Genomic DNA, 14,660 nt, shown 5'->3' on the forward strand with positions numbered 1-14,660 from the left:
TTGAAAGAAGAGCTGGTAGTATTTTATGATAAACTAGAAGGAGTAGACTTTTGAAACATAAAGGGATCAAGGGTGTTTCCTGAATTATTTAGCCTGAGTAACTGGGTGGAAGGTGGCCATATTTGAGATCCAAATAGAGTTGTCAAATAAGGAAAAGATAACTGTAACATAGATCTGTAGCTTAGGACAAATGTCAGAGATAGAGAGATTTGGAAAGTCATTGGCATATAAGCACTATTTTAAGTCTTGGCATTGAATATGACCATCTAGAAAGACAGTTTAGAAAGTATAAACCTATTCCTGTCTTATGACTCATTCAGAGTATTGGTAATTGGCCAGCCATTGAATGTCATATGACATGTTCATATTAAAGTGTTGATGACTGACCATAAAACTATTAATACTAAGGTGTTGATTATTAATTATACCCAATCTTTTCATCTTTTCATTTTTGTTGTAGCAAGATGTATCCCATAGAAGCTACCCCAATGCTGAAATTTTCCAGCCCAGTGTCATACAGATTGGCCTTCAATTTACTGGTGGTGATAGTGGTGGGTTTAGGATCCCCCTAAGCTAGCCACCTATGCTGTGCCATTGATCCATAATGGGCCATTCTCACAGAAGACCCACATGATTTGTTCCTAACTTCATGCAGAATTTGGGACTTAGAAAAATGCTCCCTCTTTCTATTTGATTTTTGTATTTGTGCCTTGATCTTACCCTCTTCTTTGTACCAAAAGTGGAGCCAGTTGTCAGGCATTGACATCTTGTCATGAAAACATTTGTCACCTCCCTGATTGTCTCCTTTGAAAATGTATCAGTATGTCACTTATTTATTTATTTTCTGATATTTGAACTACTGAGGTTATCTTTATAATGACTTAAAAGTGGATATGCAGCTATTTACTTCCTTTCACTCTGTGAAATCTCCCAAAATGAGTGGCCTAATTTTCCTTTGGATGGAATATATGTTACTTATTCTTAATTTGAAAAGATTGTGAAGTGTCTCGATACTCACCTATACGTATGCTGATGGAGTTTTATTTTACGATGTGATGTATAATTCAGTGTGATATATAATGTAGTGAGGGATCCTATTGAAAAAAATAGATATAGAGAGATGACAGAGAGATTTAAATTCAGAGTTCTCTTGATGACACTGTATCATAAGAACAATATTCAGCTTATTATATTTTTTAAATTGCCTGCAATTTTCATTTTAACTATGTAGTTTTGCTTTTGGCAGTTTGACATCACTGATATTATTTTTAGATAGATTTTATATTTAATGTTATTTTTTTTCCAGTCAGAGATTTCAGCCAGAATATGAGAAATAGCTTCTCTCCTATTTCATTTTTTCTTCTCCCCAAATAGGTTTGATTTCATTACAAAAATGTATCTGTGATTAAATTTCTCTTCTTGGGAGAGACAATAGGAAACTTTTCGCCTCTTCATTGAAAGCTTGATCCAGAAGGCACCCAGGGTTGTTCCTTTGCAGTATTCCCTGCTTTGTCTTTCCCAAAGCCTTATTCTTGGTACAAAAAAATCCTTCTTCTTCCCTGATCTATCAGTGATTCTTAGATAAGTGCCACCTCGCATCTTTCTATATCCCACATCTGACACCATCACCGTGCTGAAAACCAATGTGAGACACAACCTGAAAATGAAGTGAGATGCGCACTTAAAAGGTGGACTTTTCAGGGAAGCCCAATGTTGTAGTCCTTTAAATTTGGTGCCAAACTTCTCTCTGGTTACTGCTCAATTGTGGTATGGTTATAGGGAAATAGGGATGAGATTGGTTAGTGAGATTTGTAAGAGCAGCCCCTATCAACTCAAAAGAAATCTGTCAGCTGCCAGTGTGACAAATGATGTTCTGGAAGTCATTACACACTAACCCCAGAGAATTAAGTTTTCCAGGGAAGTAAATTTTATTGTCCCCCAACCACATATTTAGAGAAATAATATAGCTACAAGGCCTAAAAATACAAAGCTTGTCCTGCTGAGAGCTCAGTGGATAAAGTAAGGAGTCATTCTAACCCTGCTTTTGCAAGTCTGAAAACATCTACAGGGTTAAGATGTGTTATGAGGTTCTTAAAACATTTTAAAATCCTTATTCATTCTAGGAATAAATGAGTACTTTCAGAGAAGCAAACAATAACTGGACCCTTTAACTCCAAGAAGATTAGAGTTTGGCAAACTTAATTAATGGTAAAATTATCTGTTCATTTTGTCACCCATTTTCCCCACAGCAAGCCCCTAAATATTGCCATATCTGAGCTTTCTTGTTCTTGTGATTAAACTCAGTTTTAAGTCCTATGACCTTCTAGTATAAGGATTTTACATATTAGGGACAAAAATGACACAAACTACATAAAATTATACTTCAGAAAGGACATATATTCTTGAAGAAAGGCATTTAATTTTGTAATAATCTCCCACTTCCAAAGTCAGCCATGCACTAATGTTGATCATTCATATTATTGATGAATATGTGTGTCATTTTTTTCTCCACAAATCAAAATGCTAGTGAGTTTATTGCCTTTTTTGCTCATCTAACTATTTGTCTGGATAAAAATGTCCCCATGGTTGTGACATACTTTTTGTTGAAGTCTTTTCAATTCTGTGTTCACCTATAAAGTAGTAGGCTCAACTAATGTTAGCCTATCTGTTTTCATCTCTGATAAATGTTACCTAAAATTCATTTATGTGTTTAGGAACATGGTGACAAATTAGTGGTATGCTCTTGATAAATCTCATATACAGTATGGCAGCATATGAGTCATTCTTATAAGTGGTGTAGGCTTTATTGTCTTACATGACTTATGCTTATAGCCATACATAAATCACACAGAACCACCAGAGGAATTTTAGTGTTTAGTCATAATAAAAGAAGAGATTTCACAGATTGTCTGCATCAAGTCCGAAGGAGGTCATAGAAGGAAAGGATTTTCAATAAATAGTTGGTTTCTACTTCATGTCAGCTAATGATAAGTAATTCTATACAAAATTTGAACAAGGAAACTTTGTTTTGTCTTAAATATACTCCAGGTCTGTGAAATAGAGCTTCTGAGAAACTTGGGAAGGTTTCCCTTAGGGTTTAGTATTATAGGCTTTTGGTTTAGGGAAGGGAAATAATGCTTGTCTTTATTTTAGTGTTAATTCAGCTCAATCAAGGGTTCATCAGTTCATTTGTTCAACAAACATTTATAGACAAATATTGGTGAATTTTTCACCCCAAAATACTTCATAAACAAAGTAAAAAAGCTAAAGCAACTAATAGAAAAATAGTATAAAGTTGTTTTTCACTCTTTTATTTAAATCAGGTAAGAAGGAAAAAGAAAACCCTAATTTCTGTAATATAAAAAAGCTTTTACAATTCTCTTAGTGGAAGATAACTTAGTTTTTGAAATTTGCAAAGAATTTAAAATTTTTATACTATTTGATTTAGCTAATTCCACTTTAGAAATCTATCCAGCCAACATACTTGCACAAGTTTGAAAAAATTAATTTTTTATTGTATTTTCATTGTGCCTTTGCTTGTAAGAGCTGAACAATGAAGCAAACTACATGCTCCTTAAGAAGTGAATAAGGGGAATTTAAATGATGGTGGTACATCCATACAACGGATACTGAAATGTTATTTTTTAAAATGTTATATCTATATTTGGTTTTAAAAGTAAGCTACATCTATATGTGCTGATATGAAAGATGACCAAAATATATCATTAAATTAAAAACAAGCTGCAGAAGTATTGCTATAATATTATACTATTTATTTAATATGGATATGAATGTATTATTCTGGGATATACATTCATAAACTATATCTGAGATTTAGAAGTGAGATGTGAGAAAGAGGGAGAGGTATATTTACCTTCATTTTTAACCCCCTAGATTGTTAAAAAATGTTTGCCTTGTGCATAATAAATATGACATTTGAGAAGTTAGAATAAAGGTGAAAATAGAGAAAATGAACTAACATCTATTGAGTATTCACTATTTCTCATGCACTTTATTTTTTAAATATATGTCTCTACTTTAATCCTTTCAACAACACTTCAAGGTAAATGTTAATTTCCCCATGTCACAAATGAGGAAACTAAAGGCTAGACAAGTTATGTTATTTGATTGGTGTCACATAGCTAGTTAGTGTTAATGAGACTAAATATGGAAAAATTTGCAATAAGAGTAGCAACCTAGTACAGCCACTATGGAGAACAGTGTGGAGATTCCTTAAAAAATTAGAAATAGAACTGCCTTATGATCCAGCAATCCCACTGCTAGGCATACACACTGAGGAAACCAGAAGGGAAAGAGACACGTGTACCCCAATGTTCATCGCAGCACTGTTTATAATAGCCAGGACATGGAAGCAACCGAGATGTCCATCAGCAGATGAATGGATAAGAAAGCTGTGGTACATATACACAATGGAGTATTACTCAGCCATTAAAAAGAATACATTTGAATCAGTTCTAATGAGGTGGATGAAACTGGAGCCTATTATACAGAGTGAAGTAAGCCAGAAGGAAAAACATAAATACAGTATACTAACGCATATATATGGAATTTAGAAAGATGCTAACAATAACTCTGTATACGAGACAGCAAAAGAGACACTGATGTATAGAACAGTCTTATGGACTCTGTGGGAGAGGGAGAGGGTGGGAAGATTTGGGAGAATGGCATTGAAACATGTAAAATATCATGTAGGAAACGAGTTGCCAGTCCAGGTTCGATGCACGATGCTGGATGCTTGGGGCTGGTGCACTGGACGGCCCAGAGGGATGGTATGGGGAGGGAGGAGGAAGGAGGGTTCGGGATGGGGAACACATGTATACCTGTGGCGGATTCATTTTGATATTTGGCAAAACTAATACAATTATGTAAAGTTTAAAAATAAAATAAAATTAGAAAAAAAAAAGAGTAATAACAATAACAACCACTAATGTTCTGCACCAATTATGTCAAAATGTATTATATATTTGTATTTCCAATCTCAAAAATTAGCTAACTCTCATTTATAATTAATTAAACTGGAATCCAAAGAGGTTATGTAATTTATTGAAGGTAACAAGGTTGATATTTGAACATAGTTTAAATTCAAACCCCGGTCCTTTCCACTGCCCTATATCATTTTCCATACATAAGGTGCCTAGAAACAGATATGTGAAACAAGAACACAAATTAGTCTCCTGAAATAGTCAATGTGAGAAATTATCAAGAAGAGAAAAAATACATGAACAAGGTTTAGAAGGTAAGCTCAGTAAGACATGGTGAGCAACTAGACATTATGGCCCATGTAAAAGGAAAAGTCAAAGATGATCATGAAGTTTCTAGGTAGTTGGTGATAGTATTTGCCTATACAGGCGGCTGCGACCACTGCGCTAAGCGCAGGAGGCTGCGACCGGTGCGCTAAGCGCAGCCGAGAGGAGCCACCCCACGTCCGAGGTCAGGGGCAGCGGCCGAGAGTGCCAGACTGCGACGGCACAGGAATGGCCAAGAGGAGCTACTCTGCATCCAAGGTCGGGGGGGCGGGTGGGGTGCTGCCAAGAGGAGATACCCAGCGTCCGAGGTCAGGGGCGGTGACGAGAGGAGTTAACCCACGTCCAAGGTCAGGGGCAGTGGCCGGGAGGAGATACCCCACACCCCTAAGCCGGAGGCCAGGGGCAGCGGGCAGTAGGAGCTACCTCATGCCCCCACGCCCGAGGCCAGGGGCGGTGGCCCGGAGGACCAACCCCACGTCCAAGGAGCCATGGCTGGATGGGCACAGGAGGGCCTAGAGGAGCTATCCCACGTTGAAGGTCAGGAAGGGCAGCGAGGAGATACCCCTCGTCCAAGGTAAGGAGCAATGGCTGCACTTTGCTGGAGCAGCCGTGAAGGTAAGAGAAACCAAACCCAAGGTAAGAGAAACCCCAGTAAGATGGTAGGTGTTGCAAGAGGGCATCAGAGGACAAACACAATGAAACCATACTCACAGAAAACTAATCAATCTAATCACACTAGGACCACAGCTTTGTCTAACTCAGTGAAACTAAGCCATGCCTGTGGGGCAGCCCAAGATGGGCGGGTCATGGAGGAGAGATCTGAAACAAAGTGGTCCACTGAAGAAGGGAATGGCAAACCACTTCAGTATTCTTGCCTTGAGAAACTCATCAATAGTATGAAAAGGCAAAATGATAGGATGCTGAAAGAGAAACTCCCCAGGTCAGTAGGTGCCCAATATGCTACTGGAGATCAGTGGAGAAATAACTCCAAAAGGAATGAAGGGATGGAGCCAAAGCGAAAATAATACCTAGCTGTGGATGTGACTGGTGATAGAAGCAAGGTCCGATGCTGAAAAGAGCAATATTGCATAGGAACCTGGAATGTCAGGTCCATGAATCAAGGCAAATTGGAAGTGGTCAAACAAGAGATGGCAAGAGTGAACGTCAACATTCTAGGAATAAGAGAACTGAAATGGACTGGAATGGGTGAATTTAACTCAGATGACCATTCTATCTACTACTGTGGGCAGGAATCCCTCAGAAGAAATGGAGTAGCCATCATGGTCAACCAAAGAGTCCAAAATGCAGTACTTGGATGCAATCTCAAAAACGACAGAATGATCTCTGTTCGTTTCCAAGGCAAACCATTCAATATCACAGTAATCCAAGTCTATGCCCCAACCAGTAACACTGAAGAAGCTGAAGTTGAACGGTTCGATGAAAAACTACAAAACCTTTTAGAACTAAAACTGAAAAAAGATGTCATTTTCATTATAGGGGATTGGAATGCAAATGTAGGAAGTCAAGAAACACCTGGAGTAACAGGCAAATTTGGCCATGGAATACGGAATGAAGCAGGGCAAACACTAATAGAGTTTTGCCACAAAAATGCACTGGTCATAGCAAACACCCTCTTCCAACAACACAGAGAAGACTCTATACATGGACATCACCAGATGGTCAACACCGAAATCAGATTGATTATATTCTTTGCAGCCAAAGATGGAGAAGCTCTATACAGTCAGCAAAAACAAGACCAGGAGCTGACTGTGGCTCAGACCATGAACTCCTTATTACCAAATTCAGACTTAAATTGAAGAAAGTAGGGAAAACCACTAGACCATTCAGGTATGACCTAAATCAAATCCCTTATGATTATACAGTGGAAGTCAGAAATAGATCTGATAGATAGAGTGCCTGATGAACTATGGACTGAGGTTCGTGACATTGAACACGAGACAAGGATCAAGACCATCCCCATGGAAAAGAAATGAAAGAAGGAAAATGGCTGTCTGGGGAGGCCTTACAAATAGCTGTGAAAAGAAAAGAACTGAAAAGCAAAGGAGAAAATGAAAGATATAAGCATCTGAATGCAGAGTTCCAAAGAAAAGCAAGGAGAGATAAGAAAGCCTTCCTCAGTGATCAATGCAAAGAAATAAGAGGAAAACAACAGAATGGGAAAGACTAGAGATCTCTTCAAGAAAATTACAGATCCCAAGGGAACATTTCATGCAAAGATGGGCTCGATAAAGGACAGATGGTACGGACCTAACAGAAGAAGAAGATATTCAGAAGGGGTGGCAAGAATACACAGAGGAACTGTACAAAAAAGATCTTCACAACCCAGATAATCACGATGGTGTGATCACTCACCTAGAGCCAGACATCCTGGAATGTGAAGTCAAGTGGGCCTTAGAAAGCATCACTACGAACAAAGCTAGTGGAGGTCATGGAATTCCAGTTGAGCTATTTCAAATCCTGAAAGAAGATGCTGTGAAAGTGCTGCCCTCAATATGCCAGCAAATTTGGAAAACTCAGCAGTGGCCACAGGACTGGAAAAGGTCTGTTTTTATTCCAATCCCAAAGAAAGGCAATGCCAAAGAATGCTCAAACTACCACACAATTGCACTCATCTCACACGCTAGTAAAGTAATGCTCAAAATTCTCCAAGCCAGGCTTCAGCAATACATGAACTGTGAACTTCCAGCTGTTCAAGCTGGTTTTAGAAAAGGCAGAGGAACCAGAGATCAAATTGCCAACATCCACTGAATCATCAAAAAAGCAGGAGAGTTCCAGTAAAACATCTATTTCTGCTTTATTGACTATGCCAAAGCCTTTGTGTGGATCACAATAAACTGTGGAAAATTCTGAAAGAGATGGGCATACCAGACCACCTGACCTGCCTCTTGAGAAACCTATATGCATGTCAGGAAGCAACAGTTAGAACTGGACATGGAAAAAAAGACTGGTTCCACATAGGAAAAGGAGTACGTCAAGTCTGTATATTGTCACCCTGCTTATTTAACTTCTATGCAGAGTACATCATGAGAAACGCTGGGCTGGAAGAAGCACAAGCTGCAATGAAGATTGCCAGGAGAAATATCAATAACCTCAGATATGCAGATGACACCACCCTTATGGCAGAAAGTGAAGAGGAACTAAAAAGCCTCTTGATGAAAGTGAAAGAGGAGAGTGAAAAAGTGGGCTTAAAACTCAACATTCAGAAAACGAAGATCATGGCATCTGGTCCCATCACTTTATGGGAAATAGATGGGGAAACATTGAAAACAGTGTCAGACTTTATTTTTGGGGGCGCTCCAATATCACTGCAGATGGTGGCTGCAGCCATGAAATTAAAAGACACTTACTCTTTGGAAGGAAAGTTATGAGCAACCTAGATAGCATATTCAAAAGCAGAGACATTACTTTGCCAACAAAGGTCCTTCTAGTCAAGGCTATGGTTTTTCCAGTGGTCATGTATGGATGTGAGAGTTGGACTGTGAAGAGAGCTGAGTCCTGAGGAATTGATGCTTTTGAACTGTGGTGTTGGAGAAGACTCTTGAGAGTCCCATGGACTGCAAGGAGATCCAACCAGTCCATTCTGAAGGAGATCAGCCCTGGGACTTCTTTGGAAGGAATGATGCTAAAGCTGAAACTCCAGTTCTTTGGCCACCTCATGCAAAGAGTTGACTCATTGGAAAAGACTCTGATGCTGGGAGGGATTGGGGGCAAGAGGAGAAGGGGACGACAGAGGATGAGATGGCTGGATGGCATCACTGACTCGATGAACGTGAGTCTGAGTGAACTCCGGGAGTTGTTGATGGACAGGGAGGCCTGGCGTGCTGCGATTCATGGGGTCGCAAAGAGTCGGACACGACTGAGCAACTGAACTGAACTGAGCTGAACTGGTCTACCCCTCAAAATAATCTAAGTAAGTTGCTTATAAAAGTTAAGCTCCCACTATTTGTCCATACTGATTTGCCTCTGTGGGTTTTAACAATTGTTTCAGAGTAATGCATGATAACAGAGATTCATAGATTATTAGGAAGATGAGTCCTTGTGAACTGAATAAATCATTTTAACTATGTTTCTGATCAACTGGCTATAGATCATAGAATCCAGTGATCCCCTCCTTGGATCCTTGGCTCACAGAACACAGGGAATTTCTTATTTATGTTTTTGTTGTCATTGTTCAGTCGCTAAATCATGTTCGGCTCTTTGTGACCCCATTGACTGCAGCACACCAGGCTTTACTATCCCTCACCATCTCCAGGAGCTTGCTCAAATTCATGTTCATCGAGTCAGTGATGCCATCCAACCATCTCATCCTCTGTCATCCCTTTCTCCTCCTGCCTTCAATCTTTGCTAGCATCAGGGTCTTTTCTAATTAATTGGTTCTTTGTATCAGGTGGCCAAAGTACTGCAGCTTCAGCCTCAGCATCAATCTTTTCAATGAACATTCAAGGTAGATTTCCTTTAGGATTGACTGGTTTGATCTCCTTGCAGTCCAGAAACTCTCAGGAGTCTTTTCCAGCACCACAGTTGGAAAACATCAATTCTTCAGTGCTCAGTCTTGTTTATGGTCCAACTCTCACATTTGTACATGACCACTGGAGAAACTGTAGCTCTGATTGCTATATAGTTGAATTGTTTTAGCTTTAACCCTTGTACATAAATATATTGTAGAAAATGAAGAAACAGGGGCTCTAAGGTAAAAGTATTTCACCTTAACTGAGCACTCTTCATATCATGGCACAAAACAAAGGCTGTTCTATTAACTGCAGTAGGGGTCTCCTCAACAAATATTTCCTTTCAGAACAAAAATTTAAACTTTTGCTTTTTATTTGACATAGTCCATCATTCTCTCAAGCTTAATGTTCTATACCAAAGATGATACTTAGAGCTTTCCTGAAGATCTTCTGAATAGTGTGAGAATTGAAGTGGATCCGTCTTTCTCCTAGGAAAGCTCTTCCAGTTCATTTCATTGAGTCAGTTTTTCTTGACCTAATTCTCACTAGGATCTTACTTAAATCTAAGCCCTCTAAGGAGAGGTTATAAATACCTAGAAGTTATGTTTAAGCCTTGAAAGTGAAAATGAAGTCGCTCAGTTGTGTCCAACTCTTTGCGACCCCATGGACTGTAGCCCACCAGGCTCCTCCATCCATGGGATTCTCCTGGCAAGAGTACTGGAGTGGGTTGCCATTTCCTTCTCCAGGGGATCTTCCTGACCCAGGGATCAAACCCGGGTCTCCTGCATTGTAGGCAGACGCTTTACCATCTGAGCCAGCAGGGAAATCCTGTTTAAACTTTGGTTATAGTTTAATTGTACATATATCAGATACAAATGTTACTGTTATTGTGGGATGGAACTTACATTTGCTAAATATGCTTACTATCATATAAAACATTCTTTTTACAAAACTGTATTTGAACACATCATGTCTGGGATTGTTATTACATATTTTAAGGCAAATCAATGTTATGCAGTAGGAAGAGTGTGGGCTTTGGAAATAAACAAGCCTGGTCTGGAGTCTCAGCTCTATCACATAATGGTTCTGTGGTCTTAAGAAAGTTACTTATCCTTCCAGGTTTAATTTTCCTTATTGATATAATCATGGCACCAGAGGCTCATTCCTCAGCCCCCTGTCCATACAAACATACTCACTTCAGATCAGATCAGATCAGATCAGTCGCTCAGTCATGTCCGACTCTTTGCGACCCCATGAATCGCAGCACGCCAGGCCTCCCTGTCCATCACCAACTCCCGGAGTTCACTCAGACTCATGTCCATCAAGTCAGTGGTGCCATCCAGCCATCTCATCCTCTGTCGTCCCCTTCTCCTCCTGCCCCCAATCCCTCCCAGCATCAGAGTATTTTCCAATGAGTCAACTCTTCGCATGAGGTGGCCAGAGTACTGGAGTTTCAGCTTTAGCATCATTCCTTCCAAAGAAATCCCAGGGCTGATCTCCTTCAGAATGGACTGATTGGATCTCCTTGCAGTCCAAGGGACTCTCAAGAGTCTTCTCCAACACCACAGTTCAAAAGCATCAATTCTTCGGCGTCAGCCTTCTTCACAGTCCAAGTCTCACATCCATACATGACCACAGGAAAAACCACAGCCTTGACTAGATGAACCTTTGTTGGCAAAGTAATGTCTCTGCTTTTCAATATGCTATCTAGGTTGCTCATAACTTGCCTTCCAAGGAGTAAGCGTCTTTTAATTTCATGGCTGCAGTCACCATCTGCAGTGATTTTGGAGCGCCCAAAAATAAAGTCTGACACTGTTTCCACTGTTTCCCCATCTATTTCCCATGAAGTGGTGGGACCGGACGCCATGATCTTCGTTTTCTGAATGTTGAGCTTTAAGCCAACGTTTTTACTCTCCACTTTCACTTTCATCAAGAGGCTTTTGAGTTCCTCCTCACTTTCTGCCATAAGGGTGGTGTCATCTGCATATCTGAGGTTATTGATATTTCTCCCGGCAATCTTGATTCCAGTTTGTGCTTCTTGCAGTCCAGCGTTTCTCATGATGTACTCTGCATATAAGTTAAATAAACAGGGTGACAATATACAGCCTTGATGAACTCCTCTTCCTATTTGGAACCAGTCTTTTTTTCCATGTCCAGTTCTAACTGTTGCTTCCTGACCTGCATACAAATTTCTCAAAAGGCAGGTCAGGTGGTCTGGTATGCCCATCTCTTTCAGAATTTTCCACAGTTTATTGTGATCCACACAGCCAAAGGCTTTGGCATAGTCAATAAAGCAGAAATAGATGTTTTTCTGGAACTCTCTTGCTTTTTCTATGATCCAGCGGATGTTGGCAATTTGATCTCTGGTTCCTCTGCCGTTTCTAAAACCAGCTTGAACATCAGGAAGTTCACTGTTCACATATTGCTGAAGCCTGGCTTGGAGAATTTTGAGCATTACTTTACTAGTGTGTGAGATGAGTGCAATTGTGTGGTAGTTTGAGCATTCTTTGGCATTGCCTTTCTTTGGGATTGGAATGAAAACAGACCTTTTCCAGTCCTGTGGCCACTGCTGAGTTTTCCAAATTTGCTGGCATATTGAGGGCAGCACTTTCACAGCATCATCTTTCAGGATTTGAAATAGCTCAACTGGAATTCCATCACCTCCACTAGCTTTGTTCATAGTGATGCTTTCTAAGGCCCACTTGACTTCACATTCCAGGATGTCTGGCTCTAGGTGAGTGATCACACCATCGTGATTATCTGGGTTGTGAAGATCTTTTTTGTACAGTTCTTCTGTGTATTCTTGTCATCTCTTCTTAATATCTTCTGCTTCTGTTAGGTCCATACCATTTCTGTCCTTTATCGAGCTCATCTTTGCATGAAATGTTCCCTTGGTATCTCTGATTTTCTTGAAGAGATCCCTAGTCTCGAAAACAGAAAAATAAGCAAAGAAGTATTAAAACATAAGATACACTCTACTTTTATTGATTCTCCATTACAATTTGTCCTTGAACTTTGAAAAAATTTATTTTGTTTCTATTTTTTTAAATTTTGTTTTATTTTTAAACTTTACATAATTGTATTAGTTTTGCCAAATATCAAAATGAATCCATCACAGGTATACATGTGCTCCCCATCATGAACCCTCCTCCCTCCTCCTTCCCCATACCATCCCTCTGGGTCGTCCCAGTGCACTAGCCCCAAGCATCCAGTATCGTGCATTGAACCTGGACTGGCATCTCGTTTCATACATGATATTTTACATGTTTCAATGCCATTCTCCCAAATCTTCCCATCCTCTCCCTCTCCCACAGAGTCCATAAGACTGTTCCATACATCAGTGTCTCTTTTGCTGTCTCGTACACAGGGTTATTGTTTCTAAATGTAATGTGAGAGAGGCCTTTTAAATGTCCATGTCACTATTCATTCACAAATTAAGCTTTTAGTGTACTTATTAGAACCCGGTTAAGAATATAAAGAAATTTACATCATGGTGCTCAATGTGTGCGAGCAGTTTAAGCCTATGAATAGCGAGACATTTTAATATAATGTCTTAAATAATGTTATTAAATATATTATTGCCATCATACTGTTGGCTGGAAAATAAACCTAGTCGTATGATTGAAATGCAACTATTCAAAGATTAAAAATGATTGCTTTTTTTCCAGGTGCAATTTGGAAACAGAGTTAACTGCCAAATGCCAGAAAGTACAAACCGTTGTTGTACAGTTTAAAAGATTTTTTTTTTTTGCCATCAATATAGAACATTTCATTTGAAGAAAAAGATGGTGGGACTTTCCTGGTGGTCCAGGGGTTAAGACTTCACCTTCCATTGCAGGCAGTGCAGCTCTGGTCCCTGGTTGGGGAGATAAGATTCCACCTGCCTTGTGGCTGAAAAACCAAAATATAAAATAGAAACAATATAGTAACAAATTAAATAAATGCTTTAACATGGTCCACATGAGAAAATCTTTTAAAAAACTGGTAATGGAAAATAAAATTAACACAGAATTTTATTCTCAACATTTATAAAAATTTCTAATATTCCATTTGTTCTTTTACTTCTTGCTGTTTAGGCTGTCCATTTGATTGGCTGGTTTGCTATAAGTACTTCTCATATACAACTAACAAAAAGCTTAAAGGCTGTTGATTTCTCTGCAGTTTTAGACTTATGAATGTGAGGGGGTATAGAGCTTTAATTTAAAGATAGTGCATTAATTTGAAATTCTTGTCTTAGCCTGCAAAATAGAACACTAATATTAAACTGAATCACAGTTGGATCTTAAAAGGATTGTTGTTTTGGCAGATGGGTTCCTTACAGAATACAAAACCAAAAAAGGTATTTTAAACTTTAACAAAACAATTGTTTGATATAATCTTCAACTAGGAGAAGGGAGTATGTAAATAAATGCTGCTGCTGCTGCTAAGTCGCTTCAGTCGTGTCCGACTCTGTGTGACCCCATAGACGGCAGCCCACCAAGCTCCGCCATCCCTGGGATTCTCCAAGCAAGAACACTGGAGTGGGTTGCCATTTCCTTCTCCAGTGTCTGAAAGTGAAAAGTGAAAGTGAAGTCGCTCAGTTGTGTCCAACTCTGTGCGACCCCATAGATGGCAGCCCACTAGGCTCCTCCGTCCATGGGATTTTCCAGGCAAGAGTACTGTAGTGGGGTGCCATCGCCTTCTCCATTGTAAATAAATACCTGTAATCAAAAAGATCTCAGTTTTTGTCCTCCATTAAATAACTTGTAAAGCAACACAATCATCTCCAGAGAGTCATTTGGTTTAATGCAGGAAATTATTATTAGTTAAGCTATAATGGTAGAGGAGAAATTGAAGGAAATAACATTTAAGTGAGTGAAATAATAAAGCATTAAAAAATAATTGCACTATATCTTCATAGGTGTTTCCAGATAATAATGCCTTA

Source organism: Bos grunniens, chromosome X (genome assembly GCF_055505025.1).
Source record: "Bos grunniens cultivar Pamir isolate PY7600 chromosome X, Bosgru_T2T1.0, whole genome shotgun sequence".
NCBI classification, from domain to species: Eukaryota; Metazoa; Chordata; class Mammalia; order Artiodactyla; family Bovidae; genus Bos; species Bos grunniens.